Below are 14,854 nucleotides of genomic sequence, written 5' to 3' on the forward strand. Positions count from 1 at the left end.
GCTTGAATGCGCACCCGACAGAGAAGACGAAACTATGCTAAAAAGAATGGCCATTTTTGTTGTGGTGGCCTCAGGTGGCGGCTCGAAGTCCGTGGACTCGGATCTCGGGGTGCATCTTTGGTTTGCCGTGCGGCCCAGAGCTTGTCTTCCAACTCCGAACTTTTGAGAGCCAGCCTCCCAGTGGCGGCGAAACCGATGGAGAAGGTCCCCGGCAACCCCCGCAGCTGGGGCTACGGGGGTTGCAAAGGGAACTACGAAGCTAGTATTATTGAGCGAGACGACTTCCTTTCAACATTTGAGACATTATTCCATATGCACTCATCCAAAGGAAGCTAGACTCTATTTAGAAACAACATTATGGAGCTACTAAGCAACCATATACCAAAAATAACTATACGCAAGAATCAGTATGGGCGATGGTTCAGCAAAGCACTAAATAGGCTTGACAACAAAAGAAACGTCGCTTCCGGCCAGCCACATGTCTTCCGAGCACCGAGGCATGGTCAAAATATTACATGGCAGAGACGCCTACCAGAGTGCCGTTCGCACTGCTAAAAAATCGTTTTATAACGTACACCTGCCCCAGCTACTTACTCGATATCCTCAGCAGTTCTGGCGCATTTTTAATACTCAAGAAGCTGGCACTAGCAGGGTGATGAATGCAGCCGGCGACACCGCCACGGTCGCCGAGTGTGCTGATATTTTTGAGAATTTTTTCTGTGTTTACGAAAGAAACGACCACTCCAGATTTTCCGCTACCTACTAGCAGAACAGCGCGTAAGCCACCCATCATGTTTTCGATAGATGGTATACTGCCACTCATTAAAAAAAACAAATTATGACACTTCTCCTGTAGGCGAAATCAACTCAAAGATCCTAATGAATACTAAGCATATATCCGCGCCAAGTTTCAATCTGTTGTTTTTTCAATCACTATGTACAGGTGCCTTATCGGATGATTGTAAAGTGGGAAAGGTCGTTTCTGTATTCAAACCGGGTAACAAAGATTCCTGCTTGGACTACCGCCCCATTTCATTAACTAGTGTCCCTTACAAAATCATGGGACATGTCATATAATTGCGCATCATAAGCTTTATAGACTTGGTAAACTTCTTTCATCCTTCTCAGCATGGTTTTCTAAAGGGGCTTTTACGTGGAAAAACAACTAGCTAACTTCGTTGATGGCTAGTTAACACGTTAACACGTTAGCACGGTAACCTCGATAACAACGTTCAAGCCAATACTATCTTTTTACACTACTCTAAAGCTCTAGATACAGTTTCTCAAAACCGCTTACGAATAATATCATCCAGGTTGAACTTAGATCCTTACACAGTAAAATGGATAAAAGAATTCCTTAATAATCGTTCCCAGTTCCTCCTTGTCAATATCTTCTTCTGCAAACCCCTCCCTATCACTTCAGGCGACTCCCAAGGCTCAGTCTTGGGACCGCTTCCTTTCCTAATATACATTCACGATCTTCCGCTTCGCACACCTTGGCGTATTCACATGTTCGCTGACGACTGTGCGATTTATCGTACGGTAACTAACATCTCTGACCAAGTATCTCTACGAAAGGACCTTAATAACGTGCAACTGTTGTAACCGCTGGCAAATGGCTTTGAACCATAACGAGCATAAATTTATTTCGCTTTTCCGCCGTCGTAATCCTTTTCTCTCCATTTACACAATTACAAATGTCCCAGTGGAATCTGTTCTCGAATAGAAGTACTTAAGCGTAACCATGTCTCACGACCTTTCCTGGAATGCGCATGCGACAAACGTAATTTCGTCAGCGAACAGGATTCTCGGGTTCATGAAATTTCACCTTCGTCATGCTCCACAGCACGTCAAACTTCTGACATACAAATCATTTATGAGTCCACAACGGCAATATGCCGCTGCCATCTGCAGTCCTCACGGAACAGATGTCATCAATGCAAACGAGTCAGTTCAGAAATGTGCGAGTAGCTTCATCCATTCTTCGTATTCATAGAACATCAGCATTTAACTCTTAAAAGCAGAATCTAGCTTCACAGCTCTTGCTTTTTGTTGTCCTATCGCCACGTTCTTTCTTTATCACAAATGTTTTTTACACCTCGCTAAGTCACCCGCCTTACATCATGCCATCTCCTTCACGCATGTCCCAGCGCACCAGCCATCAAATGCAAGCGTCTCGTCTCGTCCGCGAACACGAACTGTCAGTTTTCAAGCTCCATCTTTTTCCCTTTCTGCCAAAGACTGGAACGACGTACCCTTCAATATCGCTGCCATCACATGCCATTCAGAATTTCTGGAAACTGTTCAAGCTTGTATTTAACCGTAACACTTGCCTTGTGTATACATGTTAACCCCGAACATGTATACAGGTTATGTAATACCCCCAATGGGGTCTTTAAGGTAATGAAATGAAATGAAATAGTGAAGAGTGCCAGAGGTTGCGAGGTCTACACAGGCTGCCACTGGCAGTTCCTTGGGCCAGGTGATACCTCAAGTGCGTCAAAATTATTCTATATTTCACTCTAAAAACCTTTGCAGAATGAGGAACTTTTCAAGAGTCAAGTTGTTACACAAAAAAGAAAGCTATCACTAAGTAGTGACCAGTTTCTTTTGTTTTGTAAGCCAAACAGATTGCATGTATTTCACATTGCTTACTAACTGTATTTATCTAGCTCTCCGATAAAATAAACGTAGGCATTCACATGTTTTGAAACAAAACTATTGCGGGGAGCCACGTTTGTGGTAATGAAATGCAAGATAAATGTTACGTTGCATGACTTTATGGCAATATTGTTAAGTTCTAGTGGGTGGGGACCAATCTTGATGTTTGGCTGCTATTTATTTGGTTCCTGGTGAGTTCATGGAAATTCATGTCAACACGTAAATTTTTCCTGTCATGTGAAGATACTCGATGGTGTGTTTCTGCGAAGCTCTCTTGAAAGCCCTGGTAGCTAGCCTGATACAAGCATGGGAATTCAGAGCAAGTGCACATGATAGAGAGAATTTTATTTCTGCTTGCCCTCTTTCTTTTATGACTGGATTCCTCTTTAAAAATGCAGCAATGAACAGATCCACAGCTTCCTGCTCAAAGATAAGTAGGCAGTGACATCTCCATTTTACTGAAAGACAATGTAACGTACAGATTTTGCATAAATTCCGCAAATCTGACTCGCTTTCAAGCACTAAACGTTTTATGTATAAAGATAACGCAGAAATAAACCTAGATTACTCTGTTGTACGTTATAGCAAGCTTATTATGTAGCTCAGTGTTAACGTACAGGCTAACAAACGGTGAGTTTACTGAAAGCAATATTATTTGACTGAAAACACTGCTTGGATGGCCAAAAACACGCGAATCAGGACATTTTAGATATGGCAAGGACATTTTTGACGATAAGAGGCTAAGCAAATGGTGATGTGGCAACACTGTAAAAACTGAATAATATGGCTGACTGCCTCTGCAACAGAACGTTTGTGGATGTGGTCTGAAGCATTTTCCTCATGATTTTTCACTACATCAGCAAGACTACAAGCGGTGATGTACCATAGATAACTTCCTTCGTGGTTCACTATGTGTTTTTCACAGTGAAATTCTGTTAATTATACCCTCACGACACCGACTAAATTGATCTAATTGTCCGACGGGTCTAACTAAACACGATGCAAAAACATGCCGAAACACCGCTGATTCATTTGGCAGTGTGTGCTTGAGTAACACGCCTCCGAAACCAACGCGCGCCAACTTTTTATTTGCCCAAAGTATAAAACTAAAGTAGAAATGACCTAAAACTTCGGACCAAAGTAGAAACCTAAGGCGTACCAGACTTTTTGGAATGGGAGGGGATGTTCTTAAGACAGCTTCACCGTATTAGAGTCATGATATGTGGTATAGCATATAAATGCTGAGCCGATGTTCTAACGTCAGCTTCACCGTATTAGAGTCATGACATGTCTTATAGCAAATGAATGCTGCGGTTTAGTTTAGCACTCGATTGCCCAGCGTAGGCAATTTTCGCCTCGATTTCGCCTCAAAGTACCACAATCGAAGATTGTCAGCTACCGTTATTGCTTGAAAATCTTTCTTGGGTGGCTAGAAAATAGGCGTTTCAGACAGGAGATGGCATTTGTGTAACGCATTCACTGTCCCCTAACCTCTGCTGAAAAAGACGCTGCCAGTAAAAGGGGTCGTTATTGGGTTTTGGTCAAGTTCGCATTATGCGGCGAATGCGGATTTTAGGATCGAAATAATGAATATTTAGGCTCATAGAAATGCACGGGCGCCGGCTGGAACCTTCGGCCATGATTGAATTAACCGAAAAAATAAATTAACCGGAGTCGAAATAATGGAAGTGTACTGTACACCCTTCTCTGTTCATCAAGAAGTTGCCATCTTAGTTTACTTCTGTCAAAGCAGTTTCTATATGTAGTTTACTGCTATCAATGTGGCCATGGTGCTAAATTTAGCACTTGTTCAAATAATATATTGTCAAACTAAAAGGACAACAAACAAAGTAGGGCACACTATGAGTCGAAACTATTGCCATATAAAGGGTGGACACGTTAGCAGCTGTCCAATTAGTGTAAGATGAAAGTATTTTGTGCATAGCAAGTGGTTGCTTTCGTGGAATGTGGTCATTCTGTAAACTGAAGCTGCATTTGTCTCAAATAAATTGTTGAATGGTTGCTTGTGTGTTTTGGCTCTCTATATTCCGATTGCGCTTTTGAAAGTGCAGTGAGTGACTGCAGAGCGAAATGCACAAGGCTTCAGTTTATCATGCGGGGAATCATTTTGGCTTGATAAAGGAGCCTTAACCCCTTCCACGCACACGCACTTTTTTGTATAAGCAAATCAAATGAAATACTGAGCTTTCCTCAGGAATTTCAAAACCAGGTTGTGGTAAAAACGGTGAAGCTGTATAAATACGATGTACTGTCTCATTTTTATTGCTCCTAAAACCTCATGCGTGTGTATCGTATATATGTAAGTATATAATAGCTGTGTCTTACCAGTACTCACCTACGGGGCAGAAACCTGGAGGCTTACGAAAAGGGTTCTACTCAAATTGAGGACGACACAACGAGCTATGGAAAGAAGAATGATAGGTGTAACGTTAAGGGATAAGAAAAGAGCAGATTGGGTGAGGGAACAAACGCGAGTTAATGACATCTTAGTTGAAATCAAGAAAAAGAAATGGGCATGGGCAGGACATGTAATGAGGAGGGAAGATAACCGATGGTCATTAAGGGTTACGGACTGGATCCCAAGGGAAGGGAAGCGTAGCAGGGGGCGGCAGAAAGTTAGGTGGGCGGATGAGATTAAGAAGTTTGCAGGGACGGCATGGCCACAATTAATACATGACCGGGGTTGTTGGAGAAGTATGGGAGGGGACTTTGCCCTGCAGTGGGCTTAACCAGGCTGATGATGATGATGATGATGATGATGTGTGTATCGTCTGTCCTTGCAGTGCTGGCTATGCCTTCTCAGAGCCCTGAATCAGCTTTCACCACACTGCTCGCTACAGCATTGCTGTGTTCTGCAACCTGAGAGTAAGACTAGAAATCATCTCTGGAACTTCAGTAGCGCAACTGACAGCAATTTTTCTATTTTTCATGCTCTCCTGGCCCGAGACTCGTCTGGTAAACGAAGTAGATGGCCGCCTCGGACGACATTTCGGGAAGAACGCAGCATACCTCGAAAGACCCCTCGCAATGCTTAACCAGGAGGTTTTATCAGCGAGAGGGGAGAGGGGCACAATAATAGGACTTTGCATGGTACGGCACAATACCTCGAAATGCTGCTGCTTCTGGCTCCTATATACATTGACAATACAATTACAATGACCTGAATATGGAGCAACACCATTTTATTAAAAGTCACTTCTAAATTATTACTTCTGACCATGCGCTGAAGCTTAAGCTGCCTCATCCTTCCATTTTTGACAATCTTTAGATACGTAGATGATTTTTGATCATACTAAAGCATTCACCGGATGACGACATTGCAGAAGTGTATCTCGAGATTTTGTGTCTTTCGCAGTTGCTCAAGCCAGTTGAACTTCACTGACGAACTTCTGCATGATGGGTCAATACAATTTTGAGATAATGCAAGACTTTTCATCTGCTAACTGTGCTTGCTGGGCCTTCGAGCATAGGTCCAAAAAAGCATTGCTGTCTTTCGATTCTCCTTGAAAGATTATAAAGCGGGGCATAGCATCATCATGTTTTCAATCAGCGCTTTTAAAATCATGTCACCACAAACAGCTTGCTAGTTTTCAACTTCAAGTAGGACGCCTGGAAAAGGCGGGGTTTCCGAGCTTTCTTTTACTTTCAATTGCCGAATCATTGCTTTTAAAGATTCGGAAAACGGACAAAGAACCATCAATTTCTAACCAATAGGCCAGTAGGAAGAATTTTGCAGCACTTACCTACATACATAAGGTTTCCGGTAATCATAAAAATATTTCCAGGAAATATAGGATTGATGTTGCCCTCTCAGCATAAACTTTCGAGGCTGTGCAGCATGGTGGCAAGGGGAAAAACGACCTCGGCCTCCTGTGAAAGGAAGCACATAAATTCGCATGTGCCTTGCACGAAACGTGTCTTATATAAGATTGTACTAAGCGCGGCAAATACGACATTAGACAAAGCGGTAGGAGCATTAAGGTATGCTTGCGTGAGGATAAACGTTCTGTGATGGCTGTTGGAGGCTCTAACTTGACTATTCATGCCTCAGTTGCGTGGGCTCCTCTCCTGCGTTTTCAAAGACAGATTATCAGGATAAAAATGGCCAGCTAGAAAGAGATTGTAGAGGCAGTGGCCATGCAACACTTTAAGGATGGTGACTGCGTTAGATCACGTCAATTGCAGTTTCTCAGAAATAGCTTTTGTTTCCGTCCATGGGATACACACGTGTTCGATGCTTTAGTAGTCTGTCAACATTTTCTTAGTTTTTGTATCGCACCCCTGGTCATGGTCGCTCAGACTTTTTATTGGTTTTTACGTTGCAGTTCGGGTGCACACGTGTGTATGGGATCAGTATAAGCTTGGTGTTCGTTTCATTAAATCATCAGTTTTCAGTAATGCTTCGTGTTGTGCCTTTCTTCAACTCTCGTGTTTTGTTCGCGGGAGCTTCCCAAAATAATGCAAATGTTTAAAAATATGCCAAACGCAGTGTGGTTCCATGATCTGGTGACGTACTGCATGGTAGGTGACTAACAAATGTTGCATGATGCAGTTGGTCATGAATAAGCCATGCTATTATTAGGTCATTGAAAACGGAGCATCTTAGGACATTTATGCACCACAAGATTGGTCTTTCATTTCTGTCTTAGTGCACATGTGATGTGTTATCGGAGGAACCACTGGAAAGGTGACGATGATGGTGTGTTCCCTGAGAAGTGACAGTAGTAAAGCTAATGCAGACTCATTTTGTGGTGAATGCAAAGACATGTGTGAGAAGCATTGTGCTGCTGTGGTCGCGGGTGCGGGCCTTGGCGTGGCGATGGCGTTCGGATAGGCGCAGAATACAAGAAGGTTGAAAAACTGCATGAAAAAATGTACTTAAGATGTCATCGTCCCAGGAGCAACAATATGACTATGCACAAATAAAGTTGGCACAACGGCTAGGCCCATTGAAGCCAACTTCCAGGACGATGTGACTTGCGTGAAGCATCCGGAGAGTTATGCGTGCTTCACAGCAAAGCTAGCACGGTGCGCACCCTGGCTTTAGCAGACGGCACGAAGACCCGCCTACAATGCTCTGTGCGCCTGCGCCGCTTAGCTTCGATGCGCGGGTGCGCCGTGTGCGTAAGTGCCCCGCGGAGCGCGGCCGTGCTGCGCCGTGTTTGTACTAGAGTACGCTCTAGTTCATACTAAGGGTGGACGATACCGGAACTACGGGAACGTCGCCCCCGAGGACTGGTCGCTGCGCATTGGTGAGATGAGAGGAGGTGACAAATGAGAACAACTATTTTGCACAGGGTGTGACGTCGCATTTTTGCTTGTTTTTTGCTTTTTTATATAGCTCTTCTCGAACGTATATTGACACGTATACTTATCATTATCGGGCGATCACGTTTCGCCGCCTAACAAATGTAATCGCACAGCGCGGGACGCGCCTGCATGCATCCGAAGTTTCTGGAAAGTTATCGATGCTTCTATCCGGCTGTCTATTGTCACCGAATGTTGTGTTATCTGATTTCATCGCGTGACGCGAATGATGTAGAACTTTGTGGAAGGCACGCGGGTCCGAACGATTAGTCTGGAACATTCGACGACTGCTGTATACCAGCCGACGCGCTTGACCCGCTGATCAGATTTTCGACGATCGCCGACCGTGTTCGCCGCTATCGTTGTGCTATAAGCGCAGACTGTTTTTGTGGGCACAGGTTCGCCCAATAAAAGTTAGTTTTGGCTTTCACAGTATTGGCACTGTGTTCTTCAACGTCACCACCACGTGACATCTGGTGGAGGTGTTTTTCGTTCATGTACCGGACGCCCCCGACAAGCCGTGATCCAAGCTCGGACCACAAAGAGAACACCAACGTAGCCCCGGAGCATCGAGCAAGCCGCTGTCTGCAACAGCTGCCCCCGGAGCTCGGACTTCTACCTGAGAAGACCAAGAAGATTGTATCCAAAACCCCAGTGGCAGCCCCAGCGTCCCTCATCGTGCTGCAGCAGCCCAGGGAACCTCCCACGTTCGGCGGATCAACATTCGAGGACCCGGAAAGCTGCCTCGAGACGTATGAGAGGGTCGCTGCATTTACCAGCCTGACCAGCGACGACAAACTGCGACATGTCTTCTTCGCATCGGAAGACGCTGCCAGGACGTGGTTCGAGAATCGAGAAGCCACCTTAAAGACGTGGGTCCTGTTCCGAAGCGGCTTGTTGCAAACATTCACACGCGTGGTGCGAAAAGAGTGAGCCCAAGCTCTACTAGAAAGCAGAGCGCAGCTGCCAAATGAGATGATCGCGATCTTCACCGAGAAGATGGCCCGTCTTTTCCGGCACGCCGACCCGGAAATGTCGGAGGAGAAGAAAGTCCGCTTCGTGATGCGGGGCGTCAAGCAAGAACTTTTCGCCGGACTTATTCGTACCCCACCGAAGACTGTCGCTGAGTTTTCTGCGGATACATCGATGATCGAGAAGACTCTGGAGATGCGCACTCGGCAATATAACCGCCAGGGGCTCACGCCGCAGTACGCCATCCAAGGACTGGGTTCGGACGACCTTCAAGAGACCATCAGGGCCATTGTGCGCGAAGAACTGCGCAAGATCCTGCCTTCGTCGCAGCCTCAAGTGGCCTCGATCACCGACACCGTGAGAGATGAGGTTCAGCGATCGCTTGGGGTTGCTTAGGTGCAACCTCAATTACCGCAGCCCCAGCCAGAAGCGATGACTTATGCCGCCGTCGCACGCCGTCAAGACCCCCCTCCGCGACCGCGCCAGGGTCCCGTAACGCCGCAATTCCGTCGTCCGCCGCCGCGGCCGCCAGCACGCCCACCCGTCGCCCAGCGCACCTACGCGAGGAAGACGGACATTTGGCGAGCCCCCGACCACCGCCCGCTCTGCTATCCCTGCGGAGAAGCCGGCCATGTGTACCGGCGATGCCCATACCGTGACATGGGACTGAGAGGGTTCGCCGTCAGCGCGCCGCGTGCACAGCTTGGGGAGCGCCCACGTGACATCGCCGATTACCTAGCCGCCACTCAGTGCAACTCTCGACGACCGTACCGTTCGCCGTCACCAGGCCGCTAGCTGTCGCCGCAGCGCCATCCATACACTGGCCCAGCCCGGGGCCGGTCAGCGAGTCCATATCCGGAAATAGCCGAAGACACCGAAGAAACTACCTCGACGACATAACGACACCCGCCATCCCGACGAAGTCTGAAAGCAAAGAATACGACGACGAAAGCCGACTTGACGACGTCCCATACCAGCCACAGGTCAACGTGACACAGCCGTGATCCGACGCCAAGACCTAACTGTAACGCAAGGCCAAGAACCACCGACCTCGACGTGCTTCTCGACGGCCACGCAGTCACCGCCTTAGTCGACACAGCGGCCGATTACTCCGTCATGAGTGAACACATCGCCGCCCAGTTGAAGAAGGTTAAAATAGCATGGAAAGGCCCTCAAATTCGGACCGCTGGAGATGGATAGATGAACTTTATTAAAAGGCTAATCAGAAAAACCGCTAATGGTCGGGGCCCTTAGTCCAGGGCTCCGCTGGCTCTTGCCATCTTCTCAGCTCTCTTTATCAGCTTGAGTTGGTCATCGAGGGCCGAGCTGGACAGTAGTGCCTCCCATTGCTCCCTCGTTGTGTTCGTGTCTGGGTGTTTTGTGTTGTGTAGTGTACACTCCCACCTAATATGGTATAGGGTTGGTGTGGCCCCACACCATTCGTCGCTGTAGGCTGTGGGGTGTATCCGATGTAATATGTGTAGGTTAGTGTAAGTGCCTGTCTGGAGCCTACGCCAGGCAGCGGCATCTTCTGTCTTTAGGTTTCGATAGGGTGGTGAATATCGCAAGCGACGCCCTCTGTGGTAGTTCACGATGGCTGAATACTCGAGGTCGACAGGGTCCAGGTCTTCTGCAGCCGGCGAGTGCTCGGTTATGTACGAATCCTCGAGCTGCTCTGTCGGCTTGCAGGTTGTCCGTGATGCCAGTGTGGCCCGGTATCCAGATGATGGTTTGGGTGGTGAAGTCCTCAGAGTCCTCCTTGAGTATTCTGGCTAGGACTTCTGCAGCAGGTCTTCCAATTCTACCCTGTAGGAAGTTGCGGCAGGCCTGATGGGAATCCGTGAGGATCGTCAGTGGTTGGTTTGCATGTAGGCCCTCGCGGATGGCTAACGCGATGGCCAGCTCTTCGGCCTCCGTAATCGTGCAGCGGTGGGTCGATGCCGCGGAGGTAACGTGGCCTCGGTGGTCGCATGCCACTGCAACTGCGCCCTTGTTGTTCGTCCCATACATGGCGGCGTCCGTAAAACGGGCCGTTGTACTGAACCTGAGCGCTTTCTCCATGTACTGGGCCCTTGCTCTCCTCCTGCCGGAGTGTAGGTTAGGGTCCATGTTGCGTGGTATCGGGGCAACGTGAAACCTGTCCTGGACGTGACGAGGTATCAAGCAGGTTTCTTGGGTTCGTGTTGTTATTGCTGGGAACCCCAAGGTTTGTAGGACCTGCCGGCCCGTGCGTGTCCGCGCAAGTCTCTGTTGTTGGGAGACGTAAAGGGCTTCTGTCAGTTCGCTGAGGGTGTTGTGCAACCCTAGCGCCAATAATTTTTCAGTCGATGTACTCATCGGCAGGCGGAGAGCGGTCTTCAAAGCCATCCTCAAAAGTGTGTCGGCCTGCTTTGTCTCAGACTGTGTGCGGTGGTAGTAAGACAGGCTGTATGTGATTCTGCTCACCACCAAGCTACTGACCAGCAGGAGGGTGTCCCTTTCCTTCCTGCCTCTGTTCTTGGATGTTACGCGGGAGATAATGCGTGATATCGCCTTGACACCGGTTTTAAGGAGTGTAAGGGTGTGTGTGGCCCGCTGGTTGGACTGCAGCTACATGCCCAGCACCCTCAGGAATGGCTTCTCTGGTATGAGGCCCCCGTTGAGGCGTACCTCGAGTCTTCTTGTAGGGTCTGTGGGGACTGTGTGGTTACCCCGGCCTCGCCAGACTCGTAGGAGCTCAGATTTCTAGGGGGAGCATCGCAGACCCCGTTGGCTGACGTAATCTTGGATGAGATTTGCTGCAGTTTGCAGCCATTCTTCTTTTTCAACGAGGGACCCTGTTGTGGTCCAGGGCGTTATATCGTCGGCGTAGATTGCGTCCCGAAGACCTGCTACGTCCTGCAGTTTGCTTGCGAGACCGATCATCGCGACGTTGGACAGCGTGGGAGAGATGACAGCACCTTGTGGTGTGCCCTTGTTGGGAGGGTGGTACACTGGAGTCTGGATCTCTCGCATCTTCAGCTCCGCCGTGGGGTGGCTCAGGAAGCTCTGAACATACTTGTACGTTCGCTCGCCGCAGATGGTGTTGGCCAGCCCTTCTAGGATTCCTTGGTGGCTGACGTTGTCGAAAGCCCCTTTGATGGCGATTGCTAGGATGACGTGTTCGCCGCTGCGGGGAACATTACTGAGGACTTCTTCCTTGATTTGAAGTAGCACATCTTGTGTGGACAGGCCTGCGCGGAAACTGAACATGGTGTCCGGCAGGTGTTTGTTATCTTCCAAGTGTCACTGTAGTCACGTGTTTATAATATTTTCGTACACCTTGCCGAGGTAGGACGTGAGCGATATGGGTCTGAGGTTTTCAATTGCGAATTTCTTGCCGGGTTTAGGGATCATGATTATTCGTGCGTGTTTCCACATCGCCGGTACCGTACCTTGTTCCCAGTGTTGGTTGAGAAAGGCCGTGAGCGCGGAGATAGACTTGTCGATCAGGTTTCTGATCATCGACTTCGTGATTTGGTCCGTGCCCGCCGCTGTGTTAAGGGTGGTGGCTGCGACGACTGCTCTCAATTCATTTTCGATGATAGGTTCGACTGTTAGTGGGTTGGGCTGTCCTGTATAGGGTGTTCTACATGGTTGTGTGGGAGCGGGATCTCCATAACACTTGGTCTTGATGGCATCGATGAGGTCTTGTTGGCTGCCTGGGTGGTGTGTAATAACCGTTCCAGAGCCCTGTGTCCTTCTCCTTTGGTTTTGGTGGGGTCCAGGATGGTTTTGAGGATGTGCCACGTCTTCGCCATGTCCAGTGTGCCACCGAAGGAGTCACAGAATCTATACCAGTTCGCTGAGGCGAGTTGCATGGCATATTCTTCTGCTTCCGCTGTTATTTGTGCTATGTGTGTCTTCAGTTTTCTGTTATATTTCCGTTTTTTTCCAGGGGCGGGTATGGCCCCTTGTGGCACCCCACAGCTGTAGTAAGTGGGGATCCACCTCTGGGGTCTCTTCCGTTCTGGCGATTTCCTTTGTGTGGCGTTGTTTATGTCGACGGAGATTGTCGCACCAGTCTTCCAGGTTCGTGATTGTGTAGGCATCCTGTTCTTGGGCTTCCCTGATTTTTCGCCAGTCAGTGAGTTTAGCTGTGCCGATCTGCCTGCGTAGGCGTCCAGTCTGTAGTGTTATGCTTAGTATGTAGTGATCACTGCCTAGGTTTTCGAGTGTGTTGAGCCATTCGGCTCGCGTGGTTTGAGTGATGAAGGCGAGGTCGGGAGTGGTGTTTCGTGTTACGCTGTTCCCTTCCCTCGTCGGTATGTTCGGGTCTGTGATGAGTGTGAGGTGACACTGTTCAATTAGTGTTTGTAGCTGGAGACCCTTCCAATCCTGCCTCTGGTAGCCCCATAGCGTGTTCTGAGCGTTGAAGTCGTCTATGATTACCAGGGGACTGTCTTTAGCGAGGCGGAGAGTGTCCCCGAAGAGTTTTCCTATGTTTGCCCGCCTTTGGCCGGGGGGGGCGGGCAATAAATGTTGATGATGAAGGCGCTCTGTTTCTGGTTGCCTTTGTATATTATTTCAAGAAGTGCATGTAGTATGTCTACGTCGTCTATGGGTTTGTGTTGTACGGTTGTGATGTTTCTGTCTACTAGTGTGGCTACCTTCCACTTGTCGTCTTGACTTGTGTGGTATTCTTCGTTGCCATGTAGTGTTGGTCGGGTACCGGGTTCTTGTGCGGCTATGACCCCCGGTGGCTTTGAGGAATGGGCGATCAATTGCGTCAGCAGCCCTTTCTTCCTCCGCTACCCACGGCAGTTCGATTGCCAAATTTCTAAGTTTTCTTTGACTTGCCTGTATGGTCTAGGCAATGTTGGACGTTGTGGTCGGTGATGTTACGATTTCGTTCGGTGCTGCTACAGGTGTGGCCTTGTAAAGGTTTTGTCGTAGCGTCTTTCGTAGTTTTATGGAGTGAAGCTGGTTCCTAAGCTTGCTATCTACAGTGGCTTCCATGTGTTTTATTGCTGCATCTGTGTATTGTATTGCAGACGGTGTTATTTGTTCCAACTGGGCGCGTGTAGCGTTCATGAAGGCTTGCATCTGGGTGCGGACGGCATCGACATGGGTTTGTAGGTCAATGATGTCCTTGTGCGGAGCCATCTCTTGTGGTATTTGTGTGAGCTGTATCACTTGTTGTTTGAGTTGTCTGTTTTCTTGTGTGAGTGTTTGTATCTGTGCGCGCATGGTGGCGAGTTCCTGTTCCAATTTAACAGATGGTGGCATCTGTGGTTTTTTATACGAGTGGGAGGCTACTGCTGCCCAGCTTACCTCGTGTTCTTTGGTGGTAGTCCTCTTGAGTGAGGCTTCCTTCGTCTTTCGGTGGTGTTGCTGGGGCCCCTTGTCTTTGAGTGCCGCGGTAGCTGGTGCTGCCTGCTGTCCTTGTTTGGGCGTCGACCTAGATCGCCGTCTGGGCGACCGAAAGTTAGACCGGGGGCGAGAGCAGGAGCGAGACCTGGACCTTGGGTTGGAACCGGACCGGGATCCGTAGATGCTCGGAGACTCCGAGTAGTCGGAGTCTTCCCGGTCGGAGCTGAACCATCCCGGGCGTAGGTCAGCCGCCTTGGTCGACTGAGTGACCGGGCGGGGTTGTCGTTGGGTTTTGGGTGTGGTGGTGGAGGCAGGCTTCCATCTGGGTGGAATGCGCTTGAGCTTATTGTTGCACTGTTGTGGCCGTGAGATGGGCCCCTCCGCACAAGGCGCACTTCGGAACACAAGTGTGTCCAGCGTCTGGGTTAATGTGGTGGCAAACGTTGCACGCACGAACTGTTGGGTTGGGGCAGACGTCTGGTCAGTGCCCGGTGATTCTACAGATGGAGCAGAACTGCCTTGTCGGCTGGTAGTCTCGGCAAGGCATTTCCCCTCCGTAGTA

This window comes from Dermacentor variabilis, chromosome 10 (genome assembly GCF_050947875.1).
Source record: "Dermacentor variabilis isolate Ectoservices chromosome 10, ASM5094787v1, whole genome shotgun sequence".
Taxonomy (NCBI): Eukaryota; Metazoa; Arthropoda; class Arachnida; order Ixodida; family Ixodidae; genus Dermacentor; species Dermacentor variabilis.